The sequence below is a fragment of the Bactrocera oleae genome, chromosome 5, assembly GCF_042242935.1.
Source record: "Bactrocera oleae isolate idBacOlea1 chromosome 5, idBacOlea1, whole genome shotgun sequence".
Classification (NCBI taxonomy): Eukaryota; Metazoa; Arthropoda; class Insecta; order Diptera; family Tephritidae; genus Bactrocera; species Bactrocera oleae.
In genome coordinates this window covers 64002146-64022939 of record NC_091539.1, presented here as the reverse complement: position 1 = coordinate 64022939, position 20794 = coordinate 64002146, and the positions used below count along the sequence as shown (strand labels likewise).

Here is a 20794-nt window from a genome sequence, read left to right as displayed (position 1 = left end):
ATTTCTAGCGTAGAAAGCTCACATAAGAAAAGCAATTTTAAATCCAGGTAAAATTCCGAACAGAGTTGCCATAAAAAAATATTCCAGTATTTAGTTGTGGTAGTCGTTCGATAATTATTTTCATGTGATAGCTGCTAGGTGTGATTCCGAACAGAGTTGCCGTATATTATAACAAAAATATTCAACTTTTTAGTTATAGTGCATTTATTTGGAATTTATTTTTCTGAAAACACATTTAAATCCAAGTGTGATTTCGAATAGGGATGCCATATTAAAAAGTATTTTTTTTTAGTTCTTAGTTTAAGCTCTTAGGGTGATTTGATAAAGTATGTTAGTAGTTTTTATAGCCGAATTGTATATTTAGGTAAAGGTTTTGTACTAACAACTACACACTGTTCGTAATAATAAAAGATCAAATAAAGAAATTATAAATGGCGTTTACAGGGTGCCGCAATAATTTTTTTAGCTTTTCCGTTATACTGCAACTAACTAAAAAGTGATTTTGTGGTCTTTATAGTTCTATTTATGGAAAATAATTGTACTCTCTCTAACTCTAGAAGCAAATCATAACAACACAACATAAATAAGAAACACAACAAAAAATAAGGAATTACAACAATAAAGCAATTAATATTTCTTTCCCTTTATTGTGAAAAGCGTAAAAATACAAATCAAGTCTGTAAAAAAAGCATACATTTCTTTGAAAGCATATCGAATTGCTCACACATCGCAGCCATTTAGAATTAATTATGTTTTTTGATGTAATTAGTAGTTGTAATGAATCAAATGGAAAGCAAAATAAATACTCAAAAAAAAACTTAAAACAGGTCCAAGCGGTTTGTAGAGATGCACAAAGCCATGGAATTGTTTTCGCTGTGCATAAATAATCCGCTTGATTAAATAAGAAATGGGGTGCATGCTATATACAATATACTAAAATTAATAATAATTTACTAATATACGTGAGTATATATTCATAGATGAACATAATTCGTGGCTTTGAAGCAAATCTTGCTGCTAGCCATGCGCTATTCCCAGAAGTTGTACCCGACTTCGCTCACACGCTGAGCCTACCGCTAAGTGTGCTTGTATTTGGAAGCGTAAGTGTGTCTGTGCATGTTTTGAACCTTTTTAACTAATTTGCATTTGTCATCAGTACTTTTGTGAGCTTTGAAAGAAATATGTACTTCATTAAGGTGTCGGTCACCCATTTGGTTTTGTTATTATAATCTATTCTACTATTCGATTGCTTTCATTTCTGCAGCTTTTTGAGTTGTCACATACATACATATGTATATGTTTACAAATTCATATATTCATATAAAAAGATATGTGTATTCATATTCGTCTTGATATTTAAATTTTTATAAGCAATTTGAAGGCCATTAAACTAATACTACGCCAAAATATCCGAGCTATGATTGTCTTTTGAAGCTTGGCTTTCAGACTTTTATTTGTTTATTTTATTTTTGTTGCTGTTATCTTTTGTTACGATTTGGAAAGTTGGCTCACAATTTTATGTGCTGAAAGAATTAATTGATGCATTAGTAAAGCATCTGTGGGGTATTAAACAAACTTGTTAGCATTTACATATATATGTTAACGGTATAACCATGTAGTTCACCATGCAAGCTAGCATCTAATGTGTCAAATTGAAATCCATTTCATAGTTTTCAACTTCATTTGTCCAATGAAGCTGCACAAATACTTATAGATATGAGCTAAATATGAAAACTGGTAATGATTCAAGGAAAACTAGCAAGTATGTATCTATAGACATATATATCAAACATATAACTATTAATTTATGGAAGAATAGCTTATATCGATGATGAAATTTATTTAAATTGAATATTTTAAATTTAAATTTAAATTTATTCAAACTAGAAAGTATACCCTAAAAAGAAATAATTCTAACACACAACTTTTCCGAACAGAGTCCACTAAGAAGATTCATAAATAGAAATAATATTTTAAAGCTAGATCAGCAATATTTCTACTTTTTCCTCTAACAAACAACTATTGATTTTAAGATAGTGACAAAGTTCATCAATTTATCTGCATTGAAAGCTCAAATGATTGCTGATATTTTATCGGCTCTGCAAACTCTCCCGAATACAAAACTTGACCCGCCTTTTAGAAGTTAAAATTTAGTGCTAAAATAAGTTCTCGATATTTAAGGTATGTTTAGCTGAATTGTAATACTTTTGCTAGAAAATTTCTTCTTCCGACCTTCCAATTTTCCAACTTTGAAAAATTGCAAATTATTAATAATAAAATCCGTTTTTGTGTACTTTCATTTATCTAGTTTATCTTTTTAATACAACCTGTACCAATGGAATATTCCACAAAAAGCATTGTGAGCCTAATGAACTTATTAAACTGCAATGGTTTCAATCGAAAATGCCTTCTGATCCCTATTTCTAGACAAAAGTGGACAACAATGTCAAATTATCAGCTGGTAATGGTCGCCAATACAATGATTTGACATCTTACAATTTAAAAGATTTCTAATTATTCTGTGCGTGTAACTTTTTTTGTTCTCTAACCATCAGAATGACAAGAGACTGTTTGAAATATGGCTGAATTCAGTTCTGAATTGTATGAAATGGCAAAATATATAATATATCTATTTTCAACTCACTTATAAAACATTTTTCCATTATCGCGAAAAGTTATTATTGACTTATGTCATTTTGATGCTTACCTACAAGAAAAGAAAGAAGAGCAGAATAAGTAAATATATTTTATCAAAAAAGTTATAAAAAATTAAAGTACATTACACAGCTAAATTATAAATAAATTGAGATAGATAACAAAGGAAATTGCATTACTATAAGGAAATAAACAGAAGAATATCCAATGAAAGTAGTTGTAACTATTAAATTAGTAAATGATGACTAGAAAATGAGTAAAAATAATTACTTAAACAAATTATAAGTACAAATATCAGCTGAATATCGCGAATATTAGCGCATAATTATATACGAAAATTTTGGAATTTGGAGGTACTCAAGCACATTAATTATCAATTAGTCGCAACACATTAGTCGCAATTATTTGTTGTTGTCACGAGTATGGAGTAATAGCTAATCTGAAAAAAACATTTCCACTCGATACTATCAAAATTTAATGACGCTTATCCAATATTTGTAATAAAAGCTTAGGTAACATTCGACTAACTTTAAATGTATAATGCAAATATAAATATAAATAAATACTGGTATACATTTCTATAGAAAATATTTTTATAGGAAGTCGTAATACTTTTTGCAATTTCCATAATATTTTTTTAATCGTCTAACATTAAGTTCCACTAGACGCAAATAAAATAATTGCACCGCTAAATATGCAAATCTTACTCTAATCATAATTACAAACGATTTTTGTTGAAAGTATTCGTTATTAAATGCTAGAACCTTTTTTTTTTTAATGTTTTCATTAGAAAAAATGTGGACTAAATGGATTAAGTTCATAGGACAATATATAACCAATTTGTAGGCATTCAAATGGATTATTAGAAGCAAAGTCTCTTCTAGATAAATATTATTCCACAGGAACTAATCTGTTTGTATAAAAATAAGCTTTCATTCTAACTGTTACAATAATTGAAAAGACTTTAGAGCATTCAGTATTCAGACCCAATAAAATTATTTTAAGTTAACAATCGCCTTAAAGCTTTTGGAGTTTTTATAGCTAAGCTTCTTAAAAAGTTATAAAAATGAAGTGCAGCTATTATCTTTTAGTTCATTACAAAATCAAAATTTTTATAGCTTCAATAAATTTCAGAGCTTTTACTTTTCTGTCTCATTAAAAATTGTTTAAAAAAACCACTGTCTCAAAATTTCACACCAAATTTTGGTGCATTTTGAAATGCTTTTTAAAAATTGGAGCTTTTTACTCTGAGTTCAACAGAAAATCAAAACTTTTGGAGCTTTAATAAATTTCAGAGCTTTCACTTCTCACTTAATCCGGAAAGTTAAACTATTTTCAATTCTAAAAAAATTTTACATTAACAAATTTTAAAGTTTTTTCTCTTAATTTTATTAGAAATCAGGAAACTGGTATTAAATTTTAGTTGTTGCTACTTTATTCGTTTAGTATTTCAAGTATATTCATTTCATATTTTTCATGTAAAGGACCATTAAGTGTTACTATCCACCCTTCCTTCATAGTTTACCTATCACTCAGGCATGTCAATGCAAAGGTGAAAGGTGACAGGTTGTTAAACTTCTTAGTGCCAGTCATTGAAGACAGTGCATATGTTTCAACAAAGTATATGCAAATGCATGCAAATATATTATAAGTAGACAGCTATGTGCAATTTAGAATGTCTCAGATATATTTTAAGATGGTCATATTATGCAGCGAATAATAAGAATTGAAAGGGCATTTGAAGGGCTTCAGCCTAACAAAATTAGTAGCTAGAGGGCGGGTTTTTGTTAAGAAGCTTGTTACCTGTCTTTTGGTCTTAATGTAGTCATATATTGAATGTGTTAACACATGAAGACTTGTGGGCATGTAATTTGAAACGGACCCAATGCCAATCACTTATGATTTATTGTGCTGTGTGGAGCTCATGGATGTGATTATGCATATTAATGACAAATTTTTTAAAAAGCTTTTGACAATGGTTTTATGATGCACATAGGGGGTGGAAATTCGATATATTCATATTTTTAGCCTAATAGAATACGCTTAATTTTAGTTGCAAGCAAATTGGTCAAAATTGATATAAATATTGGTTGGTTCAATGGACATATTTTAACCCTTTTCAAAAGGAACCCAAGAACATTGCATAGTCATGAGCTAGTAATACTAACTATAAACTTTGTGTGGCTAGCTTTTCAGGTCTAAAGATTCTTGTGAAATTTAAAAATTACTTAGAAGGTGAAAACCACAAAAAAATAGAATGTTTATGAAACTCAGTAGAGATATCTCAGTATAGCAACCAACCTTGAAGCTATTAACGATTCTATTCGTTAAATAAATTTGAAAAGTAAATCTAAGGTTTAATAAGTTTTCAAGTTTTCAACGCTAATCTTGAAAAGTGTAATATGATTGAGCTTTAATAATTTCCAGAGCTTTTATGAAGAAAATAATTAATAAATTTCCACTGCCTAGAATTCTAATAAAATTCGTTGCTTTCTTAACCTTAAGATCAGCAGAAAAGCTTTTGAAGCTGTAACAAACTTTTCACGCTACCCTTGAAAAACAAAATTATTGAGCTTTAATTATTGCCAAAGTTTTGGTTGTTAAAATAATTAGTCGTCTTCATTTTGAGTTTTAAAATAATTTGGAGCTTTCACCCTTAAGTTAAACAGAAACTTTTGAAGTTTTCATAAAAACTCGGAATCGATAAGCCTAATTAGAAGAGAAATGAATGTCAAAACCGAAGAAACCGAAGACAATTTTTTCAATTCATTTTGTAGATTTGTCAGACCAAGCTGTGGTTGACTTTCAGAGCCCTTTACTGGAAGCTACAATTATTTTATAAAGCTCTACAAAATGTCGCTGGACCAAAGAAAAATAGGAAAATTACAAAAATCGTGAATTTGTTATTGTTCAAAAACCCTACTTCAACTTATGACAGCGCTAATTTCCTAAAGTAAATGTGAATGCGAAAGAACATTATGAGATTTAACCTTTATTGAAACAACCTTTGTAACATACAAGTATATCAAATATAAATAAGTTCCGGCAATTACGACGAACGGAAAGTGTAAGTGCGAAAAAGGCAGGAAATTAAAGCGACAACAGTTCAATAACCAACGCTAACGAGGTTATAACCATGTAAAAACGTTAAAAAAAAAACCGAAAAAATAGGTGCAAAGTGTATAAATGTATATATGTATGGAAAATACATATTTACTTACGTAAAAGTACACAGGTATTTACTTTTACATATTAATGCTAAACGACCAAACATAATTGCGGAAACATTTTCAGCGCTTTTACAGAAATCATGGAATAACATACTTATATAACGGTATAAAATAGGTGATTTTACCATAACCTAGCTAAAACACTTAAAAAAATATAAATGCTTCAATGAAAATTTTTCTTATATACCAATATTTGAAACTATGTACATATGTATTTTTAAACATTAAATAAATTATTGGTATATAATTTTTGCAATTATGTTAGTGAGTGAACTAAATAAACTATGTATATATGGTATATACATATGTACATATATTGTACATTCACTAACGTAACTTTCGTAAACGTTGCGACCCGATTCCACAAATGACGCCGTGGAAATGAGAACAATGGAGGAAAAGTAATTTGATAAAAATGATATATTACAAGCCACATACAAAAGCAGGTAAACATTCATAAATATATAGTAGAAACTATGTATAGTAGTATATATATATAAACATGTATATATGTATACACGCATCTACAATTATATAGATTAATAGTATGTATGTTGCTCTATATTTATGGCGCTGCCTAGTATATGACATGTATTTAGACAGCATAATGTATCCCACTTGTCACAGGAAACCAGAAATTGTTGGGGCGCTTAAGAAACCTGTTGTTCCACAAACAGCGAAATTAACTAGGATTGCATCGCCACAACTTTAGTTAAAGCACATACATATACATATGTTTGTATATACTTATGTATGCACGTTTTTCAACACACTTTTTTTTGTGGTACTTTTTTTGTGGCAGTGTCAACGTCTCCACCATTTATTGTGCGGAGTTTCGCGCTGCCAATTTACACTCAATGAAATATAGTAAGTAAAAGGGTTCGGTATCAATTAGCATAAATTTGAAGCGTGTTCCTTTTTTGTTGTCAATTCAACGCTTGACGGATTACTTTATGGTTTCCGCGCTGTGAGGAACACGAATTACAGGACCCTCCTTGAGAAAGATAAATAGACGAAGGGTTCGGCTATATGTACAATTGGTTAGTTGATCGGTACATTTTTATTATTTTTTATTTATATATAATTTTTGATGTCGGCACGTTTCTAAGTTCGCATTTTTATTGTAGTAGGAAGAGAAAAAATGTATTTTCTTCAGTTTCTAGTAGCTGATACCAAGCAATTGGGCCTAATTAAATGATATTTCCCGATTTTATGATTGTTGATGTCTTTTATTTGATTGACTTGATAAGCCATTAGTAGTTTTATTGGGTCTATAACTATATTCGTGCGGTTTGCCAAGAGGCTCGGCAGACAAAGAGGAACCGGGCGGCCAAAAAAGTTGAATATCAATTAGGATTATTGAATTTTACATTGGGTTGTGACTAATGATGAAAAATGTAACCTTTACGACAACCCTAAACACAAAAAATCAAATATCCATGACGCCAAAGCAATACTCTGTATTTGGTCGGATCAAAAGGGCGCGCTGTATCATGGAACCCGAGTGATACCAGTAATGAGGAACGCTACCGACAACAACTTATCAAATATAAGCAAGCGATTGCTGAAAAACGCCCGAAATTTGTGACTAGACACGAGACAATAATTTTGCATTATGACAACACTCAGCCTCATGTTGCAGGACTGATTAAAAACTATAACTATTTGGTAAACGGATGGGACGTTTTGCTACTCCCGCCCAATAGGCCAGATCTTGCCTCTTCCAACTACCATTTGTTCTGGTCGAAGCAGAAAACCCTCACTGAAATATGGTTTACATCAGAACAGGACATCAGTGTTTGAATCATTCTTGGCCACCAAGCCGACGCAATTCTTTTGGGATGGAGTCCAAAAAATGCCAAAAAGCTGGGAATATATTATAGCTTATATCATAATATTATTTGTACATATTTTTCTTAAATAAATCCATATAATTTTCAATATAAAGTGAATCGATAGTTTTTTAATAATTTTTAACGATTTCGATTAAGTCTTGCATTACCCACAGATGACAAAGCTCCAGCGCCATAAATAAAAAATATTTCAACACATTTACAGTTACGATTTAACTTCCAACAATTTGCTGTAAATTATTACAACATAACTTCGCATTCCTCATTTGAATTTCTTTGCAGATTTGCATTTTCATTTCCCTTTCGAACAACAGAAATGCCGACAACCAACCTTTTGAAATAAATTGCATTGAACCATGACGAGTAGAGGCAATAGGAAACGAGTGCAATGTGTAATAGGCGAAGAGGCGCATAGTAGCCGAGATTATGAATAAAAAATTCCAGCAATAAAAACATTGTTACTCGCTGAACTCTGAGAAGGGGAGTTCGAAAAGCTTTGTAGTGATATATTTATTATTAGTGTAAAATTACAGATTATACTTGTACATAAATATTTAGCCACGTTTTCCAAATTGAAGAGAGCAAACTTTTTTCAAGAGCGAAAATAACGGTAAAATGTTTAATTGGTCTGAATCGAACGGAAGCTATTTCAGAGAGCTCTGTAATTTAAATAATTAACAGTGTTTTTCTATACGAGTGCAGAGAATTTGCTAATTGACTAAATTAAGAGGCTGTCTGAAACGCCTACAAACTATGAAATAATCTAATCACACTGAAAAAGATCTAAAGATTCTGCAATGACAGCAAAAAAACAGTTGAATCTAAACTACAACCCACAAATCAAGCATATCATTAGAGAAACCAAAAATGCTCCACATATTTCACTCAACAATACTCGCAATATGCAGTTTTTCACCACCCCTCTGCAAATGGCATGCAAACAGCAATCATGTTGGCGGCATTCGATGGCTGATGGAAGAGGAGTGTCAGCCTGAGTGGCAAGTTGTTTGTAGTCAGTGAACTGGTTAGTTCAATTAAGAGCGATTGGATCGTGCAATCTACAACTGACGCTGATCGTGATGATGACAATGATGTTGATAATGATGATGGTAATGGTGATTATGATTACGGTGCACCGCAAAATCGCTCAGTGACAATGCACAAAATGTTAGGTGCTTGCTGTGGAATGTGGCACATAATAAATACTGTGCGCTACATTGGCGGAAAAACTAGATGTTTCCTTGCGCTACTGCAGAAGTCAGTGATAAGCGCATAACCGCAAAAGATTTGCGCTTAAATTACACTGATTTTTTTCCGCAACAGTTTATGACTATTGAACAAGTTCGAGATTTCTTGTGTGTGTGAGTATACGAACTAATAGTTATACGAGTATGTGGGGCACGATTGTGGATTTTGATTGGATATAAATTTTATCTGGCAATAAAAGTGTAGTTTTCTTTAACTTATGACAAACGTATAAGAGTATTTAATGGAGATTTCCAAAAAGAACTAAGAGGCTTGAAATATAGACTACTAATCTCTTAATTGTGTTGGGTAGTGAAGTTAATGACTTTTTTAGTGGGTTTATTTATTGGTTAAGCTTAGAAGAAACAGTCGATTTTATAGCTCAAAAACTACTGAGATTAACTCAGGCAGCAGAGACATCAGAGAGCAAGAAAAAGCTGATCACTTAGCTTCATACAGTCTAAACTATACAAACAACAGACTTTTATACTCCGATGGACTTCTCTAATAGGTTTGAAGAACCAAAATGTATTTGTATGTGTGAATAGATATATAGTTTTACCAGAGCTTTTTAACATTAAAACTTCGTAAATTCATTAAGCCAATACCCTGCATTAGCAATAAGCAAGTCCCATATAATGCCTCACCCCGCCTGTGAAAAGGTTGGTTGAATCAAAACAATGGGTGTCAAGTGCATTGATTGACAAACTATAAATATTACAGAAGTCAAAACTACAACAAGAGATGCAATATTCAGATAGATGCGTTGAAAAAACAGAGAAACGCATAAAATTGACAGGTTTTTGGTGAAACAACGCGACGAACTGACTACCACGAACCGGAAGCGCGATCAAGCGTACAGCAGAAGTTAAGCAAATATGAAAATAAAACTAAAACTTGTTTTTCGACTTTTCCATATATACATAATATTATATATGTATAATTATAATATACATTTGCCGTTGAAATATTTGTTCTTTTGAAAATTTTTTTTTTATAAATTTGAATTTTTTTATTTAATTGAATATGAAATTTAAATTTAATTTTTATATTCTGTGAATTTAGATTTTTCTTAATTTCAATACACATCTCAAATATGAGTATATTATATACATACTAGGGCTGTTAAAATTATTCGAATAACTCAAAAACCAATTATTCAAAGATCCAGTTTATAACCGTTCGTACAAATATTAACCAAATAGTAATGTTAGTCGTAACATTCGAATAGTTGTTCTTCTGCGACTATTCGAAAAGTTGATCTGCTGCGAGTATTTGAATAAATAAAAATTGTTTGAAATTCAAGCAGCCTTTGATTTTTGCCTTTTTTGTTTTTTTCTCGTGCTGAAAACATATTCAAATAGTCAACAACGAACGGTTAATCGAACAGTCGACAGCTTACGACTGTCTGGATAGTGAAAACCGAGAATTATTATTCGAATAATGTACCATCCGGTTAATCTGGTTAGTCGATTAGTCGAATACCAAGAGCTCTAATACATACATATGTATATGCTTGTCTAATATTACAATTTTTAAATAAAAAAATTAAATTTTAATTATTTCTTTAATTTTTTGAATATCATTTTTATTTTCTTGAATTTTTTTTTATTTACATTTTTTTTAAATACAAATGTTATATTTTGCAAATTGCAAATAAAACTCATATTTATTAATATATTCTTGTACATGTTGTTCCGCAAAAACTTACACATATCACAAATTTATTCTCTTCAGTGTTAACTCACAATATTTATTTTAATATACATGTAGTTGTTATTATTGTTGTTGAATCTAAAGAACAAGTTAATTTAGTTTGAGCGGTCACGTTCGGACACACATACACACTTAGATTTCTAGATACAGAGGTGGCCTACGTTAGAAAAGCACACAATAGAAAAGCAACAAAAACACACATTAAGAATAAAAATAACAACAACAATGACAACAAAAGCGGAAGGAAGACATATATAATAAAATGTTAACCGTTATGTATGTTTTACTGGCGGTTAAGAGATATGCTCCGTTAGCGTTTGCACATTTACACACATGCATGTGCATACGACAATATATATATGTATACGTATATACATACAACATATGTATAATTAATGTTATCGAAGCATTTTGTTAGCGGGTTTTTTATTATTGCAGCCAAGATAAAGCTTCCCATAATTAGTGACATTGAGTATGATAGCATTTGATGGTGAATGGGCTAATAAAAAATATAGGTTAAGTAAAAATAAACGGCACTAAAAAATTGAGTATTATAGAACATGATATTTAATTAAAAGCCTTCTGAGCTTTTATAAGTTATGTCTATTCTCATGTGTCTTAGATTAAATTAATTAATTAATATTTGTATTCAAATACAATTATTTCAGCATTTGGATTTATGTACGTATATTATATTTTAAGATTCTATTTGATTCCTATAAAAGGTACTCCAGCCGTAGAGACATTATAGAGCTTTCACTTGCCTCATTATTAAGGCTTGGAGAAAGATGAATTATTATTAATATTTTAAATTTACTTGGTAAGAGAATTTTATGGTTTCGAAATGTTTTTGAGTATTAAGATCAATATGAATTAACGAAAATGTAACACCCAGTATGTGATATAAAAAAAAATTCCGATACTGGAAACTTCCAAACATGTATTTGATGTTAATTTGGGATCACAATACTGAGCAGAAATGTTAGAATGAACCGAAAAAACCGACTATAAATTATTAAAAAAAAAATAAAGAAATATTAAAATAAATTGTTTATATGAATTATAGTATTTTTCATAATTTCAATAAACTTGAGCACCCCCAACACATACATATATGTAGTACTCAACGAAAACCAACAACACCCATCAAATACGTGTGTTCAAAAATAAAGCGTAGAAAACGCATATAATAAAGCGAAAAAAATGTATTTACATAAATATTTGCCAGCCACAAGTAAGGAATTGACATTGCTTAGAGTCAAGTCACAACCTCATTACTTACATAGATGGCATCGAACGGCGTCAAATATTTAAGGGTATTAATGGCATGAGCAGCAGCAGCAGCAGCTAAGGCCTTAAAAGGCTATTGACAATAGTGGTAGTGTCAAAGCGAGTTTGTTTACATAATTAAATTGGTGTATGACTGTGACAGCAATTAATCACAATTACGAAACTAATACTAAGTTGTCCATTTACACATTTTTTTACCCGTCATGCAAACTTTATTTATATTGTAAACACTGTTGGCTTGCTTGAGCTCTGCTTTCTTATGATTTATAAATATCCAATAGTATATGGGGAGAGCAGAAACAAAGCAAGCGTCCATAGATTATCCAGATACCTTATGTAGGTAGTACATCCCATTTGAATTGATTTTAGTAATCTCCTTCATTTATGCTCGATTCGTTGCTATCTAAATTTTGCTGAATGAAATATAACAAATATGAATGAGGTGAATTTATTTAGTGAATTACAATAGAAACTGATCTCATAAACTTATTAAAACCAAAATTTTTCAGAAAATGTTTGTGTATCATAAATTATGTGTCCAATCACGTCATCAGAAACTATTAGACTGATTTTTTATACCCTGAACAGTTGGAGACTTAGAAAGCATGTATATAAATCTGTCTGTATATACGCGAACTAGTTCCTCAGTTTTTGAGATATCGACCTGAAATTTTGCACACGTTCTTTTCTCTTCAAGAGGCCGCTTATTTGTTAGAATCGCCAATATCGGATCACTACATGATATAGCAGCCATACAAACTGATCAATAAAAACAAGTTCCTGTATTGAAAACTTTTTTATTTAATAAGATATCTTCACGAAATTTGGCATAGATGACTATCCAAGGCAAACTAGGTAACTATTTCGAACATATTGTATTGATCGGAACTCTATAACAAATAGCTGCAATACAAACTGTTCGATCAAAAACATGTCCTTGTATGAACAATTTTTTTATTTGACAAATTATCTGACCGAAATTTGGCGGAGATTATTTCCCAACAATCTAGCCCTACTTCTGTGAATGATATTATAGCTGCGGTGCTGTTGATGTTAATGTTTTTTCTTTGTAAATCAGTTTAGCACTTTTACTTAATTTTACATAATAAAACATGCATAAATCGCTTCGCAGTCTTGAACTGTTAATGCCTACAAATTAATATTATTATTAAATAAGCCTTTTATCTTAAAATAAGTTCTGATATTTTTTGTTAAGAATATGAAAATTAAGACATACTTGTATTTATAAATGCCCTTAAAACGTGCAAAGTCCCTGAGAGGCAATTGAAAGTCGTTGATAAAATCGCTTCAGCATGAGCACTCGTATTTACTTAAATGCCGCGAGTATTTATTGACATACCTAAATATATACACATACATACTTGTATATAGATAAACACACGCCAGCAAGCAGGTAACTATGTCGTAATTTTTTTTATATTTCGCTGTGATGCAAATATTTCGGCGCCTAAACCACGTTTTGTTATCTCTTTGGTATTTTACGTTTTTATTTTTATTATTTGTATATTATTCTGTAACATTGAAGCCAGCGATTTTCTAGTCAGTAAATCACGCCAAACATACCGACTTACATAGATACTTACACGCACACACTCAAACATTCAGGTGGTAGTGAACTTTTACTGCACTTGCCGTTGAGTGTTTGTTGTTGTTATTCCAAATTTTTATAATTTAATTGTTCGCTCCAAAAGCAGCGAGCTAAGTGAACTTGACATCTATACTAGCTTTTCTTTCGAAATAAGTTATTATTAAAGTGCCGCAACGAAAATTCCAATTCCACAAGCATACTTATTTAAACAGCTGTAAGCAGGCCGACATACATACATAGGTAAACTCTATATCTCACATATATATGTATATATTCTTTTTGAAATAAATGTTTGTCTGTAATTATAATATTAAGGCGAGCGTCGTTGCACATGTAATGCTCTTGTAAGTCTGTCTGCTCAATTAGCTTGTCTGTCTCTTATTCGGTTATCTTCATACATAAATACCTTAAATGCTTGTACTTGTACCCGAAAAGTCACCAGACCAGATAAGTGAAGGCTGGGATCGCAAGTTTAAGATCTTGTAAGGGATCTTCAACTTTAGCACACTAAAATTTATGAACAAAGTATTTACATTTACATACATATTACTTACAATTTAAAAATTAAATATATTTTTTTGGCGAGAAAACATGCTTTGAAGGGTAAAAGTTGAGAGGTTAAGGCTTTTTGAAGCAAAAATTTTGAAATTAATATTTTTTTGTATAAATGTTGTCAAAAATATAAACAAATAAAACTTCTCAAACCTTCATATTTAATTATACCAAATTGCCAACCTTAACTGACAAATATAATTTTATTTCTTTAATGTCATAATGCTTCAGAAGAATGAAAGCATTTTAAAATAGCTCAGCCAAAATACAAACTTGTGATCCTTCACGCATTTCATTTACTCAGCAAAATCTTACTACTATTTATAGACATGTAAACAATATACAGCGTCTTCCAATAGTAATTACGTGGCACGTGGCGGCCATGTTTGTTTACGGATTTGTGTAAAATTTGACCGGTGTGTTCAGTAAGGTTTGCCATTTCATCATGTCACATATCGCTTTAACACAACGCTTTAAAATTGTTCAAAATTATTACGCAAATTCTCGTTCACCGAAGAAATCACACATTCACGTAAATCGAAAAATTATTCTTTAATGAGGGCCATTTCTGTCTTCGTCAACAAACAAAATTGTCACTATTGGGGTGAGTTAAACCCTTGTGTTGTTCAGGAAACGCCATTGCATACCCAAAAATTGACCATTTAGTGCCGGTTGTGGTATGGCGACATCATCGAACCTTATTTCTTTCGAAATGTTGGACGACTTTTTTTTACCGGAATTGCATGAAATCGATGCGGACGATCTCTATTTCCAACAAGACGATGCGCTGTCTCATGCTTCACGTCTAAACATGGACACATTGCGTGCTAAGTTCGGCGACTCGTTAATTACGAGAAATGGCCCAACAACGGTCAAGAAGCTCGAAGACAACATTTATCGTACTATAGCCAAAATGCTGTGCTGGATCATTAAAAATTGGCCTAAACGGGAGATATACAAACGGAGTCGATGTTTTCATTTGGCCGAATTTTTGTTCAAATCATAAATGGTATAAAACTATTTGCATAACAAAAAAAAAAAAAAAAAAAACCCATTTTGACCAAATTTGAGTGTTTAATTTCATTTTAACATCATATCGTTCTTGTCGGTAGACCCAGTTACTTGAAAAGCGATTTGGAAACGACGCGAAGTGTGGCTAATTATTATTTTTATTTTGTTTACATAAAAAACGATTTAGAAATTATTGTCATTGTTTGACTTTTCAATTCTTTTCGTTGTTGTTTTTAATGAGCGGCGAGTTCACACGCAACTCACAACTACATGTCACATTCCACAACTTCAATTAATCGATGGAATGTGCAACTACGCGTTAATTGCCACCAAGGGTCATGCCAAATAACATATTTAACGCAATAAAAATTTTATTTTATCTGTAAAAGAAAAAAATGTGAGCACAATAAAAAGCAAACAAAGTTTTTCGAATTAAAAATTTCTGCTTATCTAAGATTTTATTATCGAATTTTGAGTCATTTGTGAGGCTTTGTTGGCTTAAGTGCCCGAAAAGAAACAAACAAAGAGACATACCATGTGTATATGTGTGATTATGTGTATGTATACGTGTGTATGTATGAATGTGAGTGTATGTATGTGTGTGCAACTAAATTAGCCAATCTAAAAAGTTGTCAAACCGAAACTAAATTTTTTCTCATTGAGATAGGCAATCAGGTTTTCTTTTAGGTGCAGATATACATATATCAACACCGATTCATTTGTTTTTATAGTTGTCTATACTCTTAAATATACACACGATAGTGTGCAAACAATTGCGCTCGCGTACTTACAAATCTGCCACAAAAAATATTTCGGTGAATCGCTAAAAGCGATGATATCTCTCTCCTTGGGTGCAACTTCAGCCACTTAGCGGCAAGTTTACTTAAATGTGTAAGTACGAGTACACGATGACATTGTAATGCTTATCATTTTGTTATGAAATTTCTATGGCTTTTTTCATTAAAAAAATATATTTTTATCGGCATTTCGAAATTGCCGACGCTTAAATAAACAACTCGTTTACAAAGATAAAAGAGAAGTTGCAACATTTACCGTGTTGGCTGATGATTTAATGGACTCAGTAAGACATCTAATGCAATAGGGTGCCAGCTAACGATTGACAGACCTTTAATAGGAAAATATCTACAGGCATAAATATGTATGTACCTGTGTTGTAACTATTTGTTATTGTAATAGTGTTAAGTTGATAAGACAATTGCAAGCGTTTCGTCATACATACAAATTGATATCGATGTTAGCTTGTAATGGACTTTAATGGGCTTAGGAAAACTTTCCATTTCAATAGATATCCATATATATGCATACATATACACTACTGATGTTGCAGTTGATTATCTTTACTTTGTGTATCTGAACGGCTTATGTATCCTGAGTGTTAATTGGTGACTGTTATAAAAAATTTGCCTTCCGCATTTTTCTCGCTTATAACCTCCGTTTTTTAACATGGCTTATGTGAGTCTGATTAATGCGAATCACTCAATCACTCTTTCAAAAGTCAATTTTCGTTTTGTATATATGAAAATCACTTGATCTTCACAATCGATATCGGCAGTCACTCAATCAATTCGCAGAATATAGATTCGACCGGCCAACTTGAAAAAATGTTAGTGTGATCATCTGTCAGCAGATAATAGTGAAACCTCCAAATATATTTCTAGCGTAAAAAGGTTTCAAAATTATAAGAAATCCATAATATTGTGGGAATATTGTTGAGTAATAAATAAAGTTGGAGGAAAAGCTCGGCCAAATAGTTACCAGAGGTGTAAGCACCAAAAGAGTCTGTCTCTGAAAAAGTCACACTATGCCGAGAGGAGGAGATATACTAATATAACAAAGGCAGAAAGTACCTTACAAGAATTTGAATTCTCATATATGCACAATCCTCGATTTTTATTCGAGGGCAGAACTTTCTGATCAAAGAAGGCTTTCCGGTTAAGTATACACGGTGCTAGAGTGAACCGTTTGTCTACTAATGTTTGATTTAGTTTCAGCAATTTATACTATTTAAAAGGAAAAATTTATAGACTATGTATACCTTCGAGAATATTTCAGAAAAAACGTATTAACTTTTGGTATTCATTAACTTTTCGAGTTTTCGCTCTGCCTTTAAAGATCATTTTAGCGATTGACACTTCACCATAACTCTCCTCTTATGAATTCAAAATCATTATTCTCCATGTCGCTCAACGTGTTTTACATGATATTAATGACATTTCAGTGTTGCGAAATTATGTTTTTTGTTTTCATTTTGAAGAATATGTTTTCAGCCGCTAGTTCATAAACCACAAATCTCAATAACAAAAAAAACTGAAAGAAATTATTATACAGACCTCCTCCATGCATTTTTACCATAGAAATTCAGCAAACGCTTTCTGCTTGTTAGCTAAGCTTGTTACGCCTGCTTTATAAGCTGCATACTTTGTATTTATTTGCTTTGTCTTCAACGCAAGGCATTTGCAACAGCCGCAGCAGCCAACAGCCAAGCGACTTGTTTGTCAGGCGATTTTCCTTTTAGTAACTATTTGTACAACTCACCATATGTGGCGTGAAAAACCTGAGTGAAATTCCTTTTTGCGCGTGCGCACGCATCAGACGACACAGCAGACGGCCAGACAGGCGGCGGAGGCGCACAACGCAGATACGAGTGTGTTTGTGTACGCACACGAGCGCTTTTGACTACATTGTTGGGCGACAGCAAAAGCGGGAAGTCGGCCTAGCCAAAAGCAGCGACCAGAATTGGCAAATAACGCACGACACCAACGTGTAAGTGCCGAACGAGGCGGATATGGTGGCGATGCTGTCTAAGACCAAACGGTGGAAAACAAACCAAAACAAAAGCGTTTCAAAGGCGGCATGGGCGGTACGCATTTATGCCGACGTATAAATTTCTCATACATATGCATGTAGTACAACGCCCCATATGTTCATGTAGAAACCCTTTTTATATCTTCTAGTTAACTTACTACCATTTTAATCAAAAAGGGCATTACTTTAAATGGCACTTGGAAATTATGGCATTTATTTGCGATTGCATGTATGAGCATACTGGACACCCAGTTGGAAAGCTCGTCAGTTTGTACCAAATTGGTGGACAATATGATATGTTTTTGGGGGCATGTGAAGGACTCGATTTTAATGACAACCGCAGAGTGATCAGCCTATAATTACATTAATGTTTGTTAAAGGCATTTAATTCGTGGAAGTATTCCCGTACTATCCTGTATAATACACTGCTGCGACCGGTAGGTGGCGCTGCAATCGATGTACCTCTTTTATGAGCCGTATTTATAAGTAATACGATTTTTATTATTTCCAAAAACTGCTTTATTATTCCTCAACATTAATAATGTTCTCATAAACTTAATATCAACTCTTATTTCAAATCTGAGAGCGCTTCCGATGGCTACTTTTTGGTTTATTCTAGAGCTCTCCCTTATAGTTGCCATTAGAGATAACTTCAATTTTGTACATTTTGTACAAAGGAAAAAAGTGAAGATGGTAGCTGAATGTGTTAAATATGATGGCTGAGATATGATTAAGGAGCTGTTTTGGATTTCTTTTAAACTACGTCTCAAAAATTTAAGAAAGTGGTAAGATAAACTTTGGCGTTTTATGGAGCTTTACGTGTTTTTTCAATACGGGCTCTCCGGTACTCTATCGTACCTCCTTTATGTTTTGCGTTCGACGTGATAACCAGAGGCTTTATGCTATTAATGATCTTTTTGTGATAATCAGGAAGATTCCGAAAGAATATGGCAAAATCTACCTGTTCCTGGGTATTGGACCAAACTAATTTTTTTCGGGAAATTATTGAATCCAACAATAATCCTTCGAGACCAATTTGAATTTATATAAGGATTGTCATAACCTCGAAAATGCAATAGATCAAAACGAAGCAAGTTTCAAAAGTCCTGTTATGAAGATATTTCGGATTAGGGAGACTCGGCAACCTTGTAAACGAATGAAAATTGTACTTTTCTCTACACTGATGCCAGAGCCCAACACACGAACAAAATTCCTTTAGTTTTTATACAACACAGCTTCGTTTCGCTTGTCAAAGAAGTCTAAATGCGATTTTAATAGATTTGACAATTAACTACGCATGTACACGCGCAACAAATGATCAAAATGCTCAGCATACTGACTGTTGGTGCGAGGTACACACCCTCGCAGACATCTTCACTACACCTAAACACGTTAAGATTGCCAAGCAGCACATGACCTGTGTAACCGTCGTCTGCTGCAAACACAATTGTCGAAAAAAGTTCAATCGAACATTCTCAGTGTTGTTTTTGTTTAACGGAAACCGGTTACGCATAAGTTGCTGTGCTATCGATCTTGCGACCAACCTATCGCGGCTGACTCCAAAAACTTTCATTTAAAATTTACAAAATTTCTCTTTATGGCATTTTAGTGCAAAGCAAGAAGCAACAACAGCGGCAGCAACTCACCGAAATTGACAGGTGACAGCCGAAATGCATTGCGTAACATGACAGCAGGGCTCACCTTTTTCTCGATCGCACTCTCGTTTTCATTTCGCCGCTTCACTGTCTACCACTTGATTTAGGAGAAATGTCAATATATTGATAGCTGATATTGGGTTATGTTGTGTTGTTGCAGTTTCGTCATTCGTTAAGTATGATTACATGTAATGCGTTGCAACCAAAACAAGTGAAATCTCACGTTGAAGTTATTGTTGTTATCTGGAATAACAGCATTGGCATAACAAATGTTGGCGTGAGGAAGTTAGTCATTTAATTTTAGCTTATGAGGAGTTTCTTAGCTGGAAAGTGTTTCTAATAAAATTTCAACATATTTACAGACATGTATGTATGTATAAATGATCAGCGTGACGAACAGCGTTCGTCTGTCTGTATATGCGCGAACCAGTCTCTCAGTTTTTGAATCTTCTCTTGCGATCTAAAATTTTAAACAACCTTTTCTCATCAAGGAGCTGCTCATTTGTTGGAACCACCGATATCGAAGCTCTATAGTATATAGCTACCATGCAAACTGAACGATCAAAATCAATCAGTTTTTGTACGGAAAACCTGTCTATTTGACAAGATATCTTCACGAAATTTGGCATGAGTTATTGTCCAAGGCAACGGTACAATCTGCAGATAAATTGTTCAAATCGGACAATTATAGTATATAACCGCCATACAAACTCAACGACCAGAATCAAGTACTTGTATGGAAAACTTTTTTATTTATGAATGGTATTAAATCCTTTAGAGGCGTAAACCTTTTTATCATAAATATATCGATTGTAAAAACAAAATATATTTTAAATGGTAAGATCACCAATTTAGAGATAAATAATCGCTCTTTGAATACCATTATGCCATTAAAGTACCTGATTATCTTATCCCATGCCTAGAGCGATCATAAAATGTGTTTTAACATCTTTCATTTTTGTGAAATTTTATTTTTCAACATGAATACAAGCAGATCACAGAAAATGAGTATTTAGAGGTAGCTGAGTATTTGTACTTGTACTAAGTAAAACCTTTTCACAGAATATTCCAAACCAATATATAATTGAATACATTAACTTGAATAAGAATAGAGGGAACACACCACTTTTAAATTTAAAATAACTAACCGTA

The 20794-nt window shown here is 32.3% G+C and overlaps 1 protein-coding gene across 1 annotated transcript in view; it reads right to left on the bottom strand.

Moving 5' to 3' along the window:
- The window catches only part of Rhp (GTP-Rho-binding protein rhophilin), a 95435-nt gene that overhangs the window by 55646 nt on the left and 18995 nt on the right, over positions 1 to 20794 (bottom strand). The window lies entirely within an intron of this gene.